This window comes from Anguilla rostrata, chromosome 18, assembly GCF_018555375.3.
Source record: "Anguilla rostrata isolate EN2019 chromosome 18, ASM1855537v3, whole genome shotgun sequence".
Lineage (NCBI taxonomy): Eukaryota > Metazoa > Chordata > Actinopteri > Anguilliformes > Anguillidae > Anguilla > Anguilla rostrata.
The window spans coordinates 26,147,165-26,168,424 of record NC_057950.1 but is presented as its reverse complement, the minus strand read 5'-3'; the positions used below and the strand labels follow the sequence as shown (position 1 = coordinate 26,168,424).

At 48.6% G+C, this 21,260-nt stretch overlaps 1 long non-coding RNA gene across 4 annotated transcripts in view; it reads right to left on the bottom strand.

Moving 5' to 3' along the window:
* The window catches only part of LOC135245352 (uncharacterized), a 109,575-nt gene that overhangs the window by 74,935 nt on the left and 13,380 nt on the right, over positions 1-21,260 (bottom strand). Inside the window, exon 3 of one of the 4 annotated variants that reach the window (XR_010327202.1) lies at positions 19,371-20,742. The exons of the other annotated variants lie outside the window; for them this stretch is intronic. This is a non-coding gene — a long non-coding RNA (uncharacterized LOC135245352). Of the gene's footprint in view, positions 1-19,370; positions 20,743-21,260 lie in introns of those variants that run through there. 4 annotated transcript variants of the gene reach the window in all.

Sequence of the window (21,260 nt, the reverse complement as noted above, 5' to 3'; positions counted from 1 at the left end):
AGGGCTGATGAAGTGCCAAAGACAGGGGGGCCAGCAGCAGGCTATTACACCGCCCCGGGCGCGTATTTAAAGCAGGACATGTCTGAGCATGAAAAACTCAAACACAATCATTGTGCTGCAGCTGCGCCGCACACAAAGGGAGGGACGGATGGTTCTGGAATCTGTTTCAGCCCACCCCCCCTCCTACCTACCCCCACCCCCACCCCTGGTCCCGGAGCAGGAAATGACCGCAAGACATTTGCTTTCGGGGGGGGGGGGGAGCCTGCGGCTGGAACGTGGCTTAATTGCGAGGTATCCGTGCACGAGAGTAATCGCTGTGTGTGATCGCTCCCCGTTTCCCTCTCCAGAGCTCCGCCCCCCCCCCTTCCAGCCGGGTCGGCTTCGAGGGTCAGCGGTAACCAACGGCGACGCGTGCGTGCGTGCGTGCGTTCCGCGGCCTCTTCCGCGCGGTTCGGGACAAAGAGGGGAAACCGGGCGGGCCGGGGCCTTGGAACGCACCGGCGGAAATCCTCGTCTGATTGGCCGCTGTTTGTTTGCTCAGAGACAACTCGGGGCAAGAACGCCAGGCCTGTCTGTGCAGAGGTACCGCCTCCCCCCCCGGCCTGAAAAACGAATAAAGAGTTCGACTAAGTGGAGCACTTCGCTTTCAGCTGCTTTGGCAGTAAACACACACAAGCATCTCTTCTGTTCAGTTACTTTCGCTTTGATTGAAAAGAAAAAAAAGTGTCAGAGGCAAAAGAAAAAGATTTACTTTCAGAACTGGTGTCAAAAGAAAATGTGATTCTGTCCCTTTTGTTTTTATTCGATTCAGTAAATCAAGCATAAATAATATTGTTTTACAATTGCCTCCACTGTTTTTCTACCGCTTCTATACAATAAAACAGGGTGTTGTCTGTGTGCTCAGTAGGATCACATTCATGACAAGTACAAGTACAATTTATATTGTTTCCTTGTTTGCAATGTAAATGCGCGACTCACTGTTAAAAGCACGCTACTGAAGTACGGTCATATTGATTCTGATGTTGTGAGTGAGCCAGCTGTAACTCAGGGCGGTAAAAATGCAGGATACATTAACACATCGCTACATTTCAAGTTCTGTGACTCTGTGCCAGGATTAGTGTGAGAGCGGACCAGCGGCGCGCCCGTCCCGTACCCCACGCCACGCCGCACTTCTCACGCAACAGCAGCGGAGAACGCCGGCACAACAAAGAGAACTTCTGAGGAACTGCAAACACTCCCACGTACAATTCAAATTCCCCCGGTGTAAACGTATCATTTCGAAACCCTCCCTCCCTCCCTCCCTCCCTCCCCTCCCCTCCCCTCCCCTCCCCTCCCCGGGTGAGCAGAGCAGGGCCCCCTCTCACCCAGGGACAGGCGGCCGACGCGGTGGCCTGCGGGAGGCGCGCTCGGGCAGGAAGGGGTTAAGCGCGGAGGAGCCGGGAGCGAGGTCGCTGCTCGGCTGCGGTGCCGATGAAAAGGAGGCTGAAGCGCTGACTCACTGCATTCTGGCCCATTACCCAAACTGTCACTCAGGCTTTATGGCTGGGTGTGTGGGGTGGGGCGGGGGGGGGGGAGCGTTGCCGGGGGAGACTGGGAACCCTACACGCCCCTCATTTACGAGAACACTTTCCTGGCTGTTTGCAGTTGAGCAATAAAACCTTTCACCTGTGCTGACGAAATCCTTTTTTTTTCGTCTTCGTCTTCTTCTTTTCTCTTTTCGCCCGTCCTCTCTCGCGTTCAGAGGACAAACTGCAGAGCTCACGGGGTCTGAAGGATAACAACATGGCGGGGGGGGGGGGGGGGCTGCTTTCAATGCTTACGTTCAAGCTGTGGTTTCTGTGCCTTCGTCTACGCATGTGTGCGAGGGAGAGAAAGAGAGAAGGAGCACGAGAGAAAGAGAGAAAGCATCATGTGCAGCATAATGTAAAACAGCATTACTGGAATCCCAATAATAACTTCAGGGTGCAGAGCATTTGAATCGCGGTCTACAGCAGCTGGTATTACTGCGCTGGCGTCATCACCCAATTCCATGCATTGCTATTAAAATAGAAAAGAAAAATAATTGATATTTCAGTTCTAAAAATTCAAATTCAATTTCCGCCCCCTCAAAAAAAAAAAAAAAAAAAAAAAAAAACCTCTGATGTTCTGAAGGTCAGCCATTGGCCGTTGCTACGGTGATGAAACGCTCCGTCTTGCTTCTGCAGTACGTATCCTCCGCTGCAGACCAAGGTTATTATAACTGAAAGGCCTTAATTTATGACTCCATTAATATTTCAGTGGCCATTGATTCCCCTCACCTGAAGCCTTGCCAGCAATGCATTTGGCACACGAGACTTCCAGTTCTCACAGTCCAGTTAAGAGAAAAGTTCTTTGATCATTTTAATGACTCATTTGGCCAGCCGGGGTGGTTCCACGGAGAAAGAGATTGTCCCCTGCATCAACTCCGGACTGCTGTCTGGAATATTTACGATGACGCCCCCCACCCCCCCTTCCCATCCCCTCTCCAATGGGTCCTTTACACATTTTTCCCTTTCCTGTGTTCTATTGGAGTGAGGAAAGAGGACCGGGGAAGTGGGACAGGGGTGGGGGGGGGGGGGTGTTTGCAGTCAAACAGTTTTGGGAGCCACACAGGAGGCAGAGGAGGGGGGGCGCAGTTGGAGACCTCGAACTTCTGAAAACATTAAAGGAAGCATGTGAGCAGGCTTCAGACCGGTTTACATCCTGAGGCCTTCTGATCAGCACGGTCCCGTTTCTCAGATCTGTCCCATCCGCATGAGCGCCTCAAAGCCACTCAAATGATGAAATATGGAGCAATAAATTACAATAAAAAAATAAAAAATATTAAAAATGAGCTCGTTACAGAGGAGGAGGAGGATGTGGCAGGGGACAGCCAGAAGAGGAGAGATGAAGGCCATCTTAAACTATACTTTTGGAACTGTACGTTCTGCTGTTGCAATTCCGATTGTACCAATTGCAGCACGGAGATATTGTAGTGTGGTCATTCCACACTAGTTGCGCTATACATACACACACACACACAGTGATGGTATATTAGTGATGTGTAACAATAACTGTGATGGTTTAAATTAATTGTACCAGAAAGTGGGCTACATTTAGGAGGAAGGAAAATTTTACACATTCAAAGCAAGCTGTTTTTCATTACACAACGAAAATTCTGTTTTGGGATGTGTCATCCGCTGAACATAGATTCTGGAACAGGTGGTTTTTTGCCACACTACCCTTAATGAGGGCTGTCCGCATTGTAGAGGAAGAGGAATCGAAAGCATCCATTTATCTTTCCATTGCCCTGCAGAGTCATTGGAATAGCCAGGTTTGAACTGAGAGACTGGACTTCCTGGAGTACTGATGGCGTGACTGAATCTTATGAGATCGGTGGAATCACAAGTTCACACACAGCCATTATAAAAGAAGAGTGCTTGAGTCAAAACAAAAAGGCTGCAGAGAGAGGGAGAGAGAGAGAGATTTGCTGCTGGGTCTATATCTTGTTATCTTGTTTCCTAGAAATTGATGAATTCTTTGTGTACATTTTTACACACACACACACACACACACACACACACACACACACACACACACACACACACACACACACACACACACACACACACACACACACACACACACACACACACACACACACACACACACACACACACACACACACACACACACACACTCTACTGAAAACCGTACTGATTCATCTGGCACCTGGGGAATCGTACAGTGGAAGCAATCGATACTAAACACCCACGATAAGCAGCCTGAAGCAGACGGAGAGAAGCAGGAAGAGGCAGTGAACCCCGCAGCGCCCCCGGCTCCGTGCGCCCCCCCCGCCCCCGCCCCGCCGCCGCCCCGCCGCCCCGGCCGCTCATTCAGCGCCCGCCGGCCCCCAGGGACCCCCCCGCATTAACGGAGCGATGACAGCGCTGGAGGTCACATTTTACCTAATCAGTGAAATCCTGCCCCGAGCTCGCGGCTTCCGTTACCCCCCGGGCCCCGGCGCGGGGGCGGGGCTGGGCTTGGCAGCCCCGCGGTGGTCACCGGGCCCGGCCAAGAGGAGCTTCAAAGGCCGTGTGAGTGGGGGGGGGGATACTGGTGCCATTGACTCAGATAGATCCGTGGAGGTCAGAGGTCGTTCTCATTCAGCTGCGGAGCGGATTCTGTTACTGTCATTGTGGCGGGGGAGAAAACCTCCTTTCAGTGGGGTCGAAGCCACAGAGGACCCTTATTCTGTTTCAAACTGGCTTTTAAAAAAAATTATGCGCGAAGTAAATGAAGGTTTTCTAAAAGAAAACAAGAGGCTTCTTTTTTCACACAGAACCAGGCCCCGTGGACCTGTGGGAAAACATTCACTAAGTCACTCAGCGGGGACTGAATGCACTTCCCGGGCTCAGGAATGTTCCTCAGTCAGAAGGGACACGTCCACCGTTGTGTGTGTCGCCTTTACTTTTGGCTGTGAGGTCCTCGATTCAAACAAACAGGCATTAGACCGGCCAGCTATGCACTGGGCCTGTCTGAAGACCGAGGGATAATTATCCCCAACATACCCAAGAAGCAGGAATCTAGTGACCTATTTTTGCAGAAAAGAGAAAATCTCTTTTCTCAGAGACTTCCACTTTTCAAGATACAGTTTCTGCACAAACACCTGCTCTCCACCCTCACATTACAGAAGAAACCTAAGAGTGTCTGGGACCCGTTTGTCATGGCAACAGGCTGGCACAGCACTAGACAGCTTCGTTGTAAAACGGGAGATGCTGTTCATTCATTCACATGCGTGGGGGGGGGTTGCCAGCTTGATGGATGAGAAAGATATTAGGCAACAACAGGTCAGTGGTTTCACATTTCCAAACTGAAGTTTCGAAAAGAGTTATTTTAAAGGACGCCCGTAACTGACTCTGCCTGCCATTGAAAGTGACTGACGTGCGGTTTTAGAAAAACATACATCAAAGGCCGTCTGGTTTTTTTTTTTCTTTCTGACATTTGAACAGGAACTTTGTAATATGTACATAAAATGAAAGTGACAAGTACACATCTTTAAAAAAACAAAAATACAATAAAAAAAAAAGTACAAAGCAGGAAATTCTGACTGGTGGGGGGTCACAAGTTTCCTGGCGGTCAAACAGACAGTCACAAGACCTCTGTTCCTCATTTCGAGCGCTGTCTGTGTGTGCGCTTGTTTAGCTTACAGGGAGGTGATCGGGAGGTTTCATTCAGCAACTTGCTTTGACTCCCCCAGTCATCATTCCTTCACTTCACTGTGGACACAGGGCAATCTCCAACTCAACTCTGACTCGCAATAAACTCAAAACTAATTAAATGTCAGGGGTAATGTTCGTCTTCACTCGGGCATTCAGAAATCACAAAGATGACCCTGTCAGGCTATTGCATTTACTGTGAAGTAAATACTCCTGCATTTACATTCAGGTTTAAAATGAGCTAAGCTGAAGGACAGCTGTTTATTATGTTGTGTCAGATATTAGCAGTCTTGCCCTGCGAGTGAAACCCACCTAAATCAGTTTAATAAATGTCCACCAGGTGACACCTCGCCCCCTAAACCAGCCGATCGGGGCCTGTTCCGGAGAGTTCCGCAGCTGAAACGTCTTGCGTGGTTTGCATGTAAGGAAGTTGTTCTCCTTTTCTATGCTTTGGCCCTGCGCCCGCAGCGGCTGTAAGTTCATTGCACAAACCCACTGATGGTGCAATGACACACACAGGAACAGACAGAGAGGCGCGTTAATGAAACACACTTTGGTTCAGGGAGAGCGGTCTTCGTGTTGTGACGAGTCAGCCGCGCGTTGTAACCCAGTTAAAGTTTCTGCCACAGATGTGCGTTGTTTGGCGGACAGAGAGAATAGCTCGTTTTCCAGAGCTCAGCAGATTTTTTTTTTTTTGTCAGGGTTATTTTTTTTTTAGCGATACTGGTATTGAAAAAAAGAACTTTAAAAAAAAAAAAAAGAAAAAGGCTCCAATGACGTACCTCGACCTTCTGTGCTATAAATACGGGGGAATTACAGTGTGCTGAACGGGGGCGACTGATCTTCAGTCAAAGTGAGAACGCCCTTTCACTTCAAAGCCACCAAACGGGAAGATCAAGACTCAGTCCTTTGCTCAGAAGTCCCTGTAGCTGGTAGCAAAGCATGATGAAACACGACTTTAACTTCTGTAGCTGTTCTCACCACGCCCCCCCCACCCTCCCCCACCCCCCCCCTCGGCTCACTGGGGATTACTCGCCTGATGGGTTTGATCTACTGCCACACTTGCTAACGTCAGAGTTATTTTTCTCAGCTCAGTCGGACTGAAAGCAGTGCAGGCCTGGCTGGCTCTGCCCCGGTGTGTGATTGGCTACATTTGAACGCCTCCAAACATCTGAAGCACTGTTTAAAAAAAAAAAAAAAAAAGGCTGTACGACCAGACCGGCCCGGGTTGCCGCGAAAAGGCAAGCGCGAAGACCAGAGGCCGCGGACCACGGGAGAGGGGCGGGGCGGCGCAGGGGGGACGTGTTCGGCCACGCGCGGCCAGACTCGGGCCGGTCCTGGCAAAACCGCGAAAGCGCCATTTTCTGCGCTCGAGTCACCGAACTGCCTGGCGTCACGTGGCTCTCGTTTGTGGCCCCTGCCGGGGCTCCCAGGCGCCCCTCGAACAGCACCGGCGCCGCGGGTCTCTGTGCTGCGTGAGCGTGCCGGGGACACAAAGAAATCCCCGACTATCGCCAACCTCAGGCCAAGAGGTGAAGTCACAGTTTCACATGCCTGGCTGAGACGCACCGGGGTGGCCAAAATTCTGCCATAATCACCATAGAGACGCCTATTAAAGCAGGCTCCTAGCCTAAACCTGAGGGAATGTGTGATCTCACTGTGATCTCACAGGTCCTCATCGGACCTGTGTTTGTAGTTGTTCCAATGACCTTTGGTGTGCACTTATTGCACGTCGCTTTGGATAAAAGCATCTGCCAAATAAATGTAATGTCGCTATCTTTTAAACGAGAGAGAGAAAAAGGGAATATTTGTTCCAGGCCAAAACCATAGTGTACCTCTGAGAAGTTCACTCTCCGAAAACGTCGCCTTTTTTGTATCAGTGACACGTGTCATTGATTTAGCAGCGATCGCGGAACGAAGCGGATCAGATGCCCTTGTTTCTATGGAAACAGTGCCACCAGAAAAAAAGGCAGAAAGGCAGGATGTGCTAGAATACTGCCGGTTGTCATGGAGACTGAAACAGCTTACATAAGTATCCATTTTCATGTGGCTGGGGTTGAGCTCCAGCCCATAATTAACGGTCCGAGCGTTCTCCCTCTGGCAGAACGTTACACTGGGTTCCGGGCTACGCGATTGGCTCACACCACCGAGGCAGAGGTGAGATAATGTCCTCAATTAAGATTCCCTTCGTAGAACAGCCGCTCGACCGTATCCCCAAGGTGACACCTCCCATTGCAGACCCCATCGGCCCCATAAACCGTCAAAGAAAGCACAAAATCAATGCGGCGGCAACTGGGCTGGAATGCCACCGGCACAGCTACAGCAGTACGGTTGAAATCTCTCTGCTAGAATTAGCCTCCTCGCAAAAAGTCTGCAACTTTACAGCGAATTGAAACGTTAGAATTAACAAAGAGATGTTAGTCATCCTCAGGTGGTTTAGAGTGGGTTGCGTATGACTGAGTACTGTGAGGTTGACTGAACAGTGAGTGACAGGTGGAGAAAGTCTGAAGTGGATGCCTGGAAACAAAATTTCTTTTAATACTTTCAGCGGGTGGACGAGAGTGGGTCCATAATGAAATGTGCTCTGCTCAATTTTACATCATTAGCTTGGTTTGGGGCACCGGTGGCCAGTCCTGCTCCTGGAACGCCACGAGTTTGGCTGGTTTTTGTTTTCATGTTTAAATGAACTGTTATGCATGAGAAACCACTGGGTCAGAGGAACTAACCGTATAATTAACGGCTTTACAGAGCTGATTACGCAGGGCACTTTCACTATTTTCAGTGTCGTTTCCATTTTTAATGCATGTTTTCGATTGGCCCAGACACTTTAATGTGCCATGAAGGATATTTTAGATACTTACATAAGTTTCTGACAACCAGCCAGCTTTAAAATGGCTGGTACTGCAGTATTCAGGGTTTCATGGGCTAAAGTTAGCCCAGAGCATCTTGTACAGCAGAGCTATGTTTCTGTGTGGTTCCTCTGTGGTGTTTCTGCAACAGCTTTATGCATGAGCAAGTTACACGCACCGCAGTGTCACAAGTCCTGCAAGCCCCGGAGGTCACATGACTGAGGGGGAACTGAGCCCAGGAGGTCACGTGACTAAGGAGGAAATGAGCCCAGGAGGTCACATGACTGAGGGAGAAATGAGTGCAATATGGAAGAGTGATGTGATACACCTCTTCCTTTCTCAGGTTTCAGACTCATCCTCCTTTCACATTTTACATGTTTTGTTTGCGGTTACCTACGCATGACTACTTTCATTTCCATAACATTATACGGGGGTGCTATGTATAAAACGAGCCAACGCTGAGAATCTGCTCTCTAACAAATTGATTACAAATCTAAGTATTATTTTCTCACAAAGTTATGAGAACCAAGACCAATTACATTGTTTTGACCACCAAATAAAAGAATCACACAAAACAAAGCAAAAAATGCCTAGAAAAAGACCCCCCATTTTGAGTTCACAGTAATGGCATGTGCAAGCCTTGCTCTGGCCCCTCTAGCTCTCTGACAGTGAGATGTGAGGGCTTGGGAAGGACTGCTAAGGGGGAAGTAGTGGGGCAGTGTTGGAAGGAGTGAGGCAGGGTGACGGAGGACCCAGGGGTGACTGATGGCTGCACACGCTGTTACACTTACACTTGCTGGCCGGGACATTGGCTCAAGATGGACCACATCTGCTGCCAAAGTTTCCCTCATGTTCAACGTAGATCGACAGATGTTGCAAAATGACAGCGAATGACAGGAAATAGTTTGCTGCTTTGCTCTTCTTTCCTCTCCTTGGGCCACATTTACTAAGCAAATTACCACCAGGGCTGCAGAATTACATGGCACCAGATGTTTTCAATTTCGCGTGGTATTTACGAAGACTACTGGCTATGTAAATGAGCGCAGCCGCCGCCAGTTTATTCAAATGCACTGCCGGTATCTGAGATGAAGATAAGAGGGAAAACAGCATCGTTGTACCGCTCCATCTCTGGTGAAGTCGGTCTCTGGTGTCAGGATCCAGGGATGCAATGGACAGGCACCGTCACCTTCAAATGTTAACACGTCACACTCGTAAAAACTTCGGAATACGGTTTTAATATTTCAAGTTGTTTAATTCCATACCCAACAGCACAACCGTCTCCAGAGTGGCCGTCTCTCAACTTCCTTAACAGGCAACTGTTCCTAAAGACGAAGGAGTCATGCTTTAAAGACTTCGAAAGAGTCTCTCCTTACGTAAACGTAGGGGAGAGTCACCATAAATGTAACGCTTGATAAATGTAGCACGGTCAATAACTTAATGTACAAAGAAGTTATGGATATCTTGAAAGGAGACCAATCTTATTTTGGAGATATCTTCAATTATCACTCTCACTAGTCGGAATACATTTATAGATATCTTAAATTATCATTTTGAAAATGCAGTTGTGAGTTTATTTCTCGTTTACGAAGTGTCATTTAACTGCGAATAACCCAGTAATTCCTTCACTGTAGCCTTGAGAAGGGTAAAGGATATTTGCCGGATCAATATTACAACCAGTTATTAATGAAACATCAAGAGCAAACTGACCGGACGTGTTGCAGGCAGAAAAGCCATTTCACCACAGAGGGCCGTAGAGCCCAAAACAGATCATCACAGAGGTGAGATTTTGGCTGAAGAATGCCATATGACAATGTCCACCCTTGTGGGTGGGACAGAGGACAAGTGACAAACCTACCCCACCCCCATCTAACAGTTCTCAAATTCCCCTAGTCCCCACACTGATGTGGCAAGAGCAAGGGCAGAGATAAGGGTTCCAGGCAGGGGGGGGCAAAGCACTCAAGGGTGCCCCGCAAAACCCTATTTCAAACTTTACAATGAGTTGCTTTTATATGACATCGTAATGCAATTAATCGCCATTTCGAAGTCCATAGGTATTCAGTCACTATGCCTGCAAGTTAAGGACAGTTTTGAAAAGTGACAACTGGCAAGTGACAGTGACGGAGCTTCAGTCAATCAACATTCCTGACCTTTTCTGCGTTCACAACGCTTAGCTGCGTACCTGTCACACTAAAGTTTAAAAGTTTTTTCAGTGACCTTCCCCCTCCCCTCAATGTTGGAGTTTTCAGCTCCTCGTGTGAACCAGGAAGTCCCTTTTGCTTAATCTCTTTTCACGCAATCACTAGGTTGTGAAACCCATGACCTATCGCATTGTTTTGACAACCAATAAAAAAAACAGGCATAAAAAAAGATCCCTAGCTTACCCCTTATCATGTTGTTCAAAGGAAACTCAGGTTGTTTGATCCAGTATTTTAAAGCATCAATCCTCTCTATTTTGATAGGCAAATATTTTTTTAATTGATTCAAGTGAGGCAAGGTTCAATGGTTTATACATTCAAACAGAGGGAAATCATGTCTGAGCGGTTTTAAGACACCACTGAGGGGTAAAATCAAGGTCTCCTGATCTGCTGCGTGTACCTTCGCAGAATGACGAAATTCAGGTCACCGCCATTCTTTCACAGGGGCTCTGCTGCCGTTACCCAACACGGAGGCACCGCTCCTCGCGTTTCTCAGGCAGGCCTCAAACCGTCACGGCGAGACGAACGCGGAGACGCGTCGCCGGCAGGCATCTCCAGAGAGGAGCCCCCCCCCGGAGGCTCGACCGAGGTGCGTGCGCTGGCACAAACGCGCACGGAGAGGCGTGGACTAACCTGTTTCATTCACCCGCCCCAAATCCACCCGAGGGGGGATTTCAGCTTCAAGGGCAACCTCTTAGTGTTCACACAAACTTTTCATTCCCAGTTCCAAAAAAAAAAAAAAAAAAAAAAAAAACATTGCCTGGGTTATGATTCATTGGCTGGATTTTGGATGTGACATCACATTCTCTCTGTTTCATCGCCGGTATTGTTTGCTCCAGGGCTGTTTGGGCTTCGCTCAGATCTTTCCGTTGCCATGGCGCCGCTTCTTCTCCAGAGAGAGGGAAGAAGTCCCAGGACTGGAGCTGGGCGTTTCCACCATAAATCCCTTCAAGAACAAATAAAACGCAAGTTTATCCACGTCTAGATGGGCAGTGACTGAGTTGCGTTGCCGTTTCCCTGCGGGGTGGTTCAGTTAAGACGAACCCCGTGCCAGGAGTGCAAACAGAGTGACGTGTTGTAACCGTCCGCGACGAGCCAAAAGACGGAGTCTGCTGTAAAGCAGAGGCCGAAGCAGGCGTGCTGCGGTGATGCCCAGAAACACCTTCACGTGCTTGGCGGACACAGCAGACCCACAAACAGAAGTGCCATTAAATCCCCAAATGCCCCGCCCCGTGGGATTTTAAAATGCCAGTGTTTAGGGGTAAAGGAGGGGACAAAGTTGTTTTGCGTCACAGTGACACGAAATATTTTGCAATGCATAGGGTAGTATGCAAATGAGGAGGAACGTGTGCCAGGTTCACAGGTACACACAGGTATCCAGGAGGCAGGTGCTACAGCAGGCTTTACACCCCTCTTCTGGTTGGCTGCTGACAGTGAGCAGGATGGGTTTGGTTCGCACTTGGATGGGACGCCTCCTGGGAAAGGCAAATGGCATGTAATTCTTGGTAGGGATTATGACAGGCTCGAGCAGAACTCTCTGTTGAATTTAGTTACATTTCGTGAAATTTTAGTATCAAGACCGAGGTTCTGACCCACCTTGGAAAAATCCCACGGAACTTTTCGAAAGAGTTCGAGCGTTGGTCCCGGTGCGCTGGTCAAATTTCCGGACCCTCGGCCGTCAGTCACTCACGGTAATGACCCCACCCTAACACCAGCGGTAACCGACTGGAGATTTACCGTCCTTCTCGCGTGTCATTTCCATCCAAATTAGGCACATATAATTCTACTAATTATCAGATCAAGATCGCTAGCTGTCGAATGTGTTGTTAGGGTTCGAGTGCAAACCCACGAGACGGTAGATTTCCAGGAACAGGGTTGGTTCCCACTTCCCTACGGGCTCTGCCTGCCTCCTCGTCTGTCAGGTTGTCACGAAAATGAGAAGAGTTCTTAGCTGACCTCCTCGTTTAAATAAAGTTTAATATTGAAAGTGCTCAGGGCAGGGTGGTGCAGGCCCTGATAGTATTTGCATGGGAACCAGGCCCATTTTTTTATTCTTTGCCTAGGGGCATGCTGTTGGTCTCTCCATTATTTGGACAGCTAGCAACTTCTGAAGTTTTTTTTAAATGGCGCAGTAATTTGACTTTCTAAATAGTGATTACTCTCTGATTTCGACGTTGGCGCGCTGCCCTCATGATAACGATGGGACCTCTGCAGCTGCCTGGCGAAGTGTTCAGCGCCGCTGGCCCCTTGTAATTGTCTCAGGTGAGCCGTCATCAGCAGTGCACAGGTGCGGGTGAGATTTCTTTTGATGATTCTCGGTGTGGCTCGCCAGAGGAAATCAAGCGGCATCAGAGGGCTCTCCGCATAAATCTAAGATCTCGGGTCGAATTTGCATGCATAATTCCAGCGAACGCTGGGCTTACGTAAGAAGTTTTCAGATGAAGTTTCCATTACGAAAAAGTGAAAAAGAAAACAAGAAAAAAAGCAGGCTCACTGAATAAGTACACCGTACATTTAAAGGAAATTGTTAAGAATTGGTGTGATCAACGTAAGCAGTAAAATTCACCGGCAAGCATGGAACATGTTTAATATATTTCCATGACACTGTACCGGGGTTTGAAAGCAGTACATCAGTGGATTACTTGAAGCTCACTCCAGTACTGTGTAATTCACTCATATTGAGGTAGAAAGGCAAGGCCATTCTTGCCTGGTCAATAATAGGTTAAGTATAATTGTTACTACTAATGTAAAATATTTATGATGTCCATATATACAGTGACCTGGAGAATTATTGGTACTCTCAACTAACACGAACAACAGGAACTTGTGGACTTCTGTGCTTCTTTAACTGGGATCCCTGGAGAATTTATGAGCTCTTGACCGATCATCCTCGCCGCTTGAGGACAAAATATACCCACGTCCACTTCCAGACAGGTTCATCACAGCTCGTCGTGTTAAACTTCTTAATTAGAAGATTATTGCTCCAAAAGCAGAGGTGGCTATTTTCAGGCATTGAGCTTATTTTATAGCTATTGCCTGACTTATGAAGGTCAAAAAACTTTTGCATCATTTCATGTGTGTTCTTTGACCCTCCCCATGAGTCTTATTCCAGCTGAAGGTTATTTTTCTCTCGTATCCTCAGTCTAACATCTAGCTGATAAACAACAATCAACCATTTAGTTTCATAGGTCTTTTTAGCGTATCTTTACAGAGGGCGCTATATATAATTTTTTGACCTGCCCACAGTGGCCATTTCCCTTCAGTGACGTATTTCCATGCAGCTGTCTTCACCCCACCCCATGACTTTCACCTGCGTGTGATGCTGCAGCCCTGCCAGTCAGAGATCACATGATAAAACAGCCTGTCAACTCAATCCTGCCACCAACACCTACATGACCACATCAGTCTCAGTACTTTCCCACTTCCTGTTTTTTTCTTCTTAATTAAAAAAAGATATATACAGAATTAAATTATTAAGAGCCTTAGGTGTTAAAAATCCTGTGTGATAATTTCGTAGTTCAAGCGAAGATGAGTCAGGTCTGTGGGTTTGAGGTCTCTGTGATGTCAGTCCTGCCTGGGAGATCTTGACACTAGAAGGCCAGGACCCAATGATGACACAGAAACCAAAGCCAAACTGATAGCGAAGGTAGAGAGAAGGGGGATACAAAGCGGACCACAACACTGACAGCATCCATCTATCCATCCATCCATCCATCCATCTATCCATCCATCCATCCCGGTCAGGGTCACGTGGGCTGCTGGAGCCTATCCCAGCATGCAGTGGGCGAGAGGCAGGAATACACCCTGGACAGACTGCCAGTTCATCGCAGGGCACACACAATTCACGCACACACTCACACACAGGGGCAATTTAGAGTCTCCAATTAACCAAACCGGAGCTGCTTCCCAGAGAACATTGAGACACTGAGGATGGCTGAGGCCAAAACACGTTTGTCGTTAAGGTCCAAAATATCAGGCTGAAAAGGAATTAAGTCGCCTAGATACAAAATACATAAAATTCGTATTTGTTTTGAGTACAGGCTCCCATCTTTCCGTCTTTATAATCATTTATAATCAGCCAACAAACTCCCTGCCCCCTCCGCCCCACCTCTGGCCAAAGAAGCGGTGCCTTCCCCCTTCCCCCTCTTAGCCGCGCAAAGCTGGAGGCCGGAGGAGAGAAAGACGTGCTGCGGTATCGCTGTCATTCTGTCCCAGTGCTAAAGCCAGGCGCACACGGAAAGGGGGGGGGGGGTGGGTGGGGGTGGGGAGAGCTTTTCGGTGCGCTAGGGGGTCGACGATAAACCCCCGGCCCCCTATCGAGAAGAACCCGAGGTAAACGCGCGAGCGTCGCGAAACTTCGCGGCCCCTGTCCTCCCTCGTTCGTATCCGCCAATGCCTGAGACGGGACATACACGGATGTGATTTCATTACGCAGCGAGTCAGTGACATCAGCACATCTAATGAATTATACCCCCGGTTAAACACTCAGTTAGTGTTAATCATCATGACGAGGGGCATGAATTAGGCTATATAAAAGTAAGGACGAAAGTTGAGGAAGAATAAAAAAAATATAAAAATCTGGGCTGCAAATGCTGCTGGGAATGCACTCTACTAAGCTCTGCATCATGTGCATACACCCCAGACATGTGACCAAGTGACAGTTATGCCTGTCACACGAAATTCTTACGTCTCAAGTATCAAGTCCAAGTAAAGTCAAAATAAAAACAAGCAAGTCTCAAGCCCCAGTGCTGCGGTCAAGTCAAGTCACAAATCCCTAATTTCCCTTATATAGTCATTAAGTATAAAAACAATCATACTGAAATAATCATAAAACAATTATATTGTTTTATACAAATAGTAAGGCAATTGTTAAGTTCAAGTCTTTGTTCCCTTAAATAGTACATAATTGCACACACACGTGCGTGCACACACACACACACGCATACGGACCCATGGAGACTGCCTGGAGAAGCCGGAGGACTAGCTGCATGTGTCATGTACCCATCACAAGCACTGGGGACAAACAGCAGACAGGTTCAGACTGCTGTGCTCCTCCTCAGTGCTCCTCACCCCCAAATCCCCCCTCCCACAAACCATTTCTTCCCAGAGGGGGCAGAACAGCCTGCCAGGACAGGTGACCGGTAGCAGGGTGCTCTCGGTTGCCAGAATGTTTTGGCGCACGAAGACGGGAAGAGACATCAAAACATGGATAATGAAACCAGACAGCTTCCCCCACTGGCCTATCTGTGGCAGGTCAGGACAGAGCCAGAGGGAGTACCTCTCCTGACTAAAGGTCACAGTGGACTCTTTTCCCCAACCCTCAGTTCCTGGGTGGCAAAGGAAGTGAACTTTGACCTTCTGCAGAGCAATTCAAACAAGGTTTTTTTTTTTTTTTCCCCCCTTTTAAAGACTTGAGTCCCTTCACAGGGTGAAAGTTGGGTAATGTGGTGCTATGCTCTGGGTCTCATGTGACATCATGACAACAAAGAAGCCCGTTGTTTGGTTTTGTGCTGTCAGCCCGGGGGGAGGGGGGGGGGCAGCTGGTTCTGAGCGTTCAGAGCCAGCAGAGTAGCACCAGCAGACAGACCCCATTCAGTGCCCATAGGCCGGAAGCACACTCTCCATTTTGAGTCGAGCATTGCCCCACACATCCATGCTGCATGACTTGGCTCCAAGCAGGCCTGCAATTTTTGAACTGAGTTGTGTTTTACTTGATTGGCTTCAAACTGCCAGATGATTCAAACCTTTTTTTAGTGATAATAAAAAAGAAACAACTAAATAAATAAACATATCAACTCTGGCTGCATTTTGAATGAAACGGCGAGAGTGAGAGAAATAGCCTGCCGGAATTTACACTTCCAAGACTCCCCGGAATAATAATTTAGCTGTGTGCTGTGTCTTGTTTCACCATATTTAATTGTTGCACCAGTTTCTCAGTATTATTGGTACATCTCTTGAAAAATGGGCCAATAATTGAGGGTAGCATTTTGAAAATATCTACGATATCAGCGATTGTTTCAGTGAGGGGAAGCACAGTACCGTTTGTCTGCAGAAGGTCTGGAGACACAGAGTGAACTGGCGGAGCATTCAGTTTTATCTGGTGATGTTTCCATCACCGTTTCCCTGCGTTTGGTTTCGGCTGTGAGTTTTTTTTTCTTCTTTCGACGTCTTTTTCTTTCTCGGTTTCACACGTTAAAACGAGGCCCGCTTTACTCTGCGGTTCCTGTCGGGCGGAGCGGGACAGAGGAGCGGCGGTCGCCCTCCCTCCCCTCGGCGGCCCGCGGCGGGTTCGGCCGAATGGCGGAAACCCGGCGTGGGCGCGATGCCGCGCCCGGGGCGCATGTGTTGTTACCGACAATCCCCGTGAAGCTGGGGTGCGACATCCGCGTTCAGAGTGAGAAGCTGGAGAGCCAGCCCTGGGGAGGGGGCAGAGCGGGGTGCTATCCGAAAGCCTTCTGTACTCCTCTGCGATCATCCCACACTTCTGAAATGGCGGGCTTTAAAAGGGTTTTTAATTTATTAGGTTGCGTGTAAGAACGATCAAAAATTGCTGAGCGACCAACTGCAAGGTGGGACAGAAGCATGAGAAGGAGAGCTGGGAAGAACTGGGCTGGGGAACGTGTAACGAGCTCGGGGTGAAATTTAAACGGGAGCACAGTGGCCCCCCCTCACTCCAGTATATATATTTTGAAGGCCACGCTCATACATGCACTTTGTTTCTTTTGCACTTTGAGAGCTTGTCCCCTGCTTATCGCACAGTGGGTCACAACACGTTCTGCCATCAGGCTGTCTTCTTCTGAGCTCTTTGGCCTAGTTATCTCAGTCTCTCCTCTTCCCTCTCTCTCTCTCTCTCTCCTTCCCTCTCGCTCTCTCTCTCTCTCTCTCCATCCCTCTCTTTCTCTCCGTCTCTCTCCTCGAGTGATCACACTGCTAACTCTCACATCCGTTGCTCTCTCTCTCTTTTTAATTTTGAAAAAAAAAAAAACGTTTTTTTTTTTTTTTTTTTTTTGAGGAGCGCGGAAAGTGGAGCGCGGCTCCAGATCTGAGCGCCCGCGGAATCAGAGCGAGGCATCCCTGAAGCCCGTCTCCCGTCAGAGGCGCGGCCGCCACGCGCTCCCCGCTGGATCGCCCGACTCCAGTCCTACTTCCGACACAAAACTTCTTTTTGCTTTTTGTAGGCCAGGCTACAGCAGCAGCAGCGGAAACTACAACTAAAAAACACTGATCTGACACGCTTTTCATCGCCATTTCTGCACCCTTGGGTGGAATGGATTCATTAAACCAAAAGAGTTGGAGCGGAATGAAGAATTCTTGGCTGGTAAATGGTGATTCGCATTTTCCATCGAAGAGATAAGGAGTAAAGAGAGAGAGACAGAGAGAGAGAGACAGAGAGAGAGAAATGGATAGAATGTTAATTTGGGGGAGTAGGCTATACTATTATTTGCAAAAAGAAAAAAAAACAAACAGCGGGGTTTGCTTCATTCTCTGCTAGCTTTGCTGAGCGCAGATCTCTTATCTGTTCCAGCAGGAAGCCAGGGTTTAATGGTCTTGATGGGGGGTGGGGGTGGTCGAGTGATTGTGGGGGGGGGGGGACTATAGAACCCAAATGTCAGAGACTCAGAAGAATCACCGCAGAGGAAGCAGGCCCCAGAGGCCAAACGGAGCACAATCAGTGATTCCCACTGATTACCACCGGCGATGTGGCCAATCCAATCATCCTGGAGATTGCTTTAAGAGGGGTAAACAAAAAGTGAGACCCTGGAGAAATACAAGACTGTCTGTCACCCCCACCATGTCCACATTTCCCAGAGTGCAGCAGGGGCTGGTGCTGTCACTGGAGCCCTGCTGCTGGGAAACAAAACTTTAAAAAATCCAGGGAAAAAGTTACTGGTTGGATGTGCCAAGAGTTTATAATTCAGCCATGCTAAGTCATCATTATTCGGTTTTACGATCTGAATTTCAAGATTCCGATCGGTCAGCCATTTTAAGATGGTCATGATTTCACGATAGTCGTGTTTTCAAAGAGCTGCACCACGGCAAAACGTTTGCGTCGTGCATTTCCATAGCAGAGGTGATTACTTCCAAATCTTCTCAGGGTTGTTTTTAACGGCTGTTGTTTCTTTCAAATGCACATTAGCACTCGTTTATTTTGTCGTCTGCGGACGAGGAAGGCGCCTCCAGCAAACGCGCAGACGAATTCACAGCGGCCAACGGCCCCGGGGGGGGGCGAAAGCGGGTTCAGCGGCCCGCCTCTGATGTGAAAATGGGCCTCAAACCAACGAGCCCAGGTGACGGCGTGCCGGAAAGATGGGAAGCCCAGCTCTCAGATTCGTCTCCATTACGCTCGATGCTATTTTTTTTTTGGATAGATTACTTATTGAAAGGGAAACGCACGCGGAGCCGGTGAAGTGTGCGGACGGGGACTTGTTGTTCACGAGGCCGTGTGCAACGGACCACAGTCCGCCTTCCAGTAATTCCGGCAGTGAGAAGTGGGGGGGGAAAACTGAGCACTCTATTCTCACTGCAAGAACACCGCGCAGGTTCGGTGTAGTGTAGCGATGCCTCTGCCTTGTAATGGCTAGCAACTGAAATATTTTTCTGGTGTTTTTTTTTTGTGTTTAGTATCCGATGTAATTCCATGTCAAATCCCAGAAGACGTCCAGATTTCCAGATTGAGATGCGGCCTTGATTAAATAAGGCTTATTTCGCTCCCTGCCGAGAAACCAAGCAAGGCGAGAGGACAAGGGCAAAAAGGGACAAAAGAAGGAGAAAACTTTTTTCCCAAAAAGTACGGGAAAGGGAGGCGGGGAGAACTTGACCCACATCAGGAAGAGAGAGAGAGAGAGGGAGACAGACAGACAGAGAGAGAGAGAGAGAGAGCAGGAGAGGCGAGAGAAGCAGGACGCGTGCAGCACCTGAGGCTGCGTCGCTGCTGAAGCTAACCTCATTACCATCAACGGCTGCTTTGATGTACTGGCTCCCTGGGAATAAGAAATTATTCAAATTAAACGTTAATGATGGAGCAGACTCCAGTCACACTGAAGAAAGGAAGCTTTGAGGAGCCAATGACAGACTCCCCCCCCCAGAACACTGAAACTCAGAGGATGCCAGCACTATGCAGAGACGGCCCAAAGTTCTTGTGCTGTAGCCATCCTAATATCATGTATGTTAGCCCCAATGCTTTTCTTAATTGTTCATGACTATGAGCAGCACAAGTTACAATAAAACAGGAATAAATATCTTCATTGCGAGCCACAGCGTTAGCGATAAAGAGCGCTTCCTGAATCTTCATGGATTGTGTTCCAGATGCATGGCTGGAAAAGCAGGGAAATGTCTTTGAACCTGAAACCTGTTGAATCTGAATGAGGAGCACGGGAAATAAGATTCTAATAAAGCTAAAATTCTCAAAATGATGACAGCGGGTGAACGGTCCGATGAACGTTCGTTACCACACGTTTCGGCTGTTTTCAGACCCACAGAGAGCATCGGCCCAGCAGCCCTGAGGCCCAGGGGTCATTTCTGCAGGCCCTTTTTTTTTTTAGACGGAGAAGCTGATCAGCAGAGCGCTAAACGCAGAGACGCTCTGGGGCGCCGCCGCGTGACGTCGCGTTGGCAACCGTTTCCGTGCCGTCGTCAGGCGGGGAAGAGAAACGCCGCCGGGCGCCCGTCCACCGGGGGAGATGTTTGAGTGTAAACAGGCCCGGGTTGCCATAGCGACCGCGCCCCTCCCCCCCCCTCGCCCCGGGGAGGAGCGCCCGAGACTATTTGGGGAAGGAGGCTGCTCCGCCCGTTTGTTTTTCCGTCGGCCTCCGGGGCGGGTATCAGCTGGCGATCCGGGGAGCCGGCGTCGGAGCTCCGCGGCCAGAAAAAGCACCCGGCCTTGACCTCCGCACCTTTCCGCTGGTCACATGACCCCAGATGCCACTCTGGAATTCTGGCTCCTCCCCCCCTGGTTACAGAATCCCAGTCTGTTTTTTTTTTTTTTCCTCAGTCCACCGACTGCGGAGCCAAACGTTTGATTGGCTGAACAAGACAAGCGAGGAAAGGCATGAACGTCAGAAGCCTGATCATTCATTTCAGAGGACCGCCGCCCATGGAGGAGTCTGCTGATACTTCAGTGAATTTTTGGGGAAGCACCATTTGTATCACTTGTCATCTCATGCCCTTTATATCTGGTGATATGGTCATATTTTGTCACATAACCGAGAAAGTATTTGGACAGTTCCCAGTTCTTTTTAAAGAGACCTTCCTCATTTTGATGTCTTCACCTTGAAGGGGGGTTCAGAATCACTTCAGAGTTGTTCCTGTTGAGTTCTGCCAGCAGGTGTGGCGGCTAAGATTCACACTGATACCAGAGGGTTTCATTTCACACAGAAAGTTTTTTTTCCATTGAATAGCTCATCAGGACTAATGGCAGAAGCAGAGACCCCTGTAGTGTTTCAGACAGGGCCTGACGCAGGGCTGGAGGTCCTAGTGTTTAATCTGCAGGGGAAAACAGGAGGCTTAGACACCAGAGGACAGACAACCATTTCATTTCCTCTGGGATTTTTTTTGCTTTTTATAGCTGTCATTTTTCCTCATACAGTGATAGACAGGCTTATTTCTTTTTTCAGATTTTTAATGAAAGTAATTGAAGAGAAATATAAAGAGGTATTTAATGCTTGGCTGTCTTATTTGGATGACATCAGAATGGCCAGGCAACGCTAACGTTATTTCCTCTAACAGAAATTGACTGAAAGCCCAAAAAGGATAAAGGTGTGGCTTTAGAGTCTATGAGACAAGAGCACAGGGAACAGAGAAATGCAGGGAGGGAGACATGAAGTATCATCCGACAAACCCACATCAACCGGTGTGTGTGTGTGTGGGCGTGTGTGTGTGTGTATGCATGTATGTTTGTGTGTGTGGGCATGTGTGCGTGTGTGGGTGTGTGTGTGTGTGTGCACGCGCATGCGTGTGCATGCTTACATGTGTGCGTGTGCGCGTGTGTGTGTGTGTGTGTG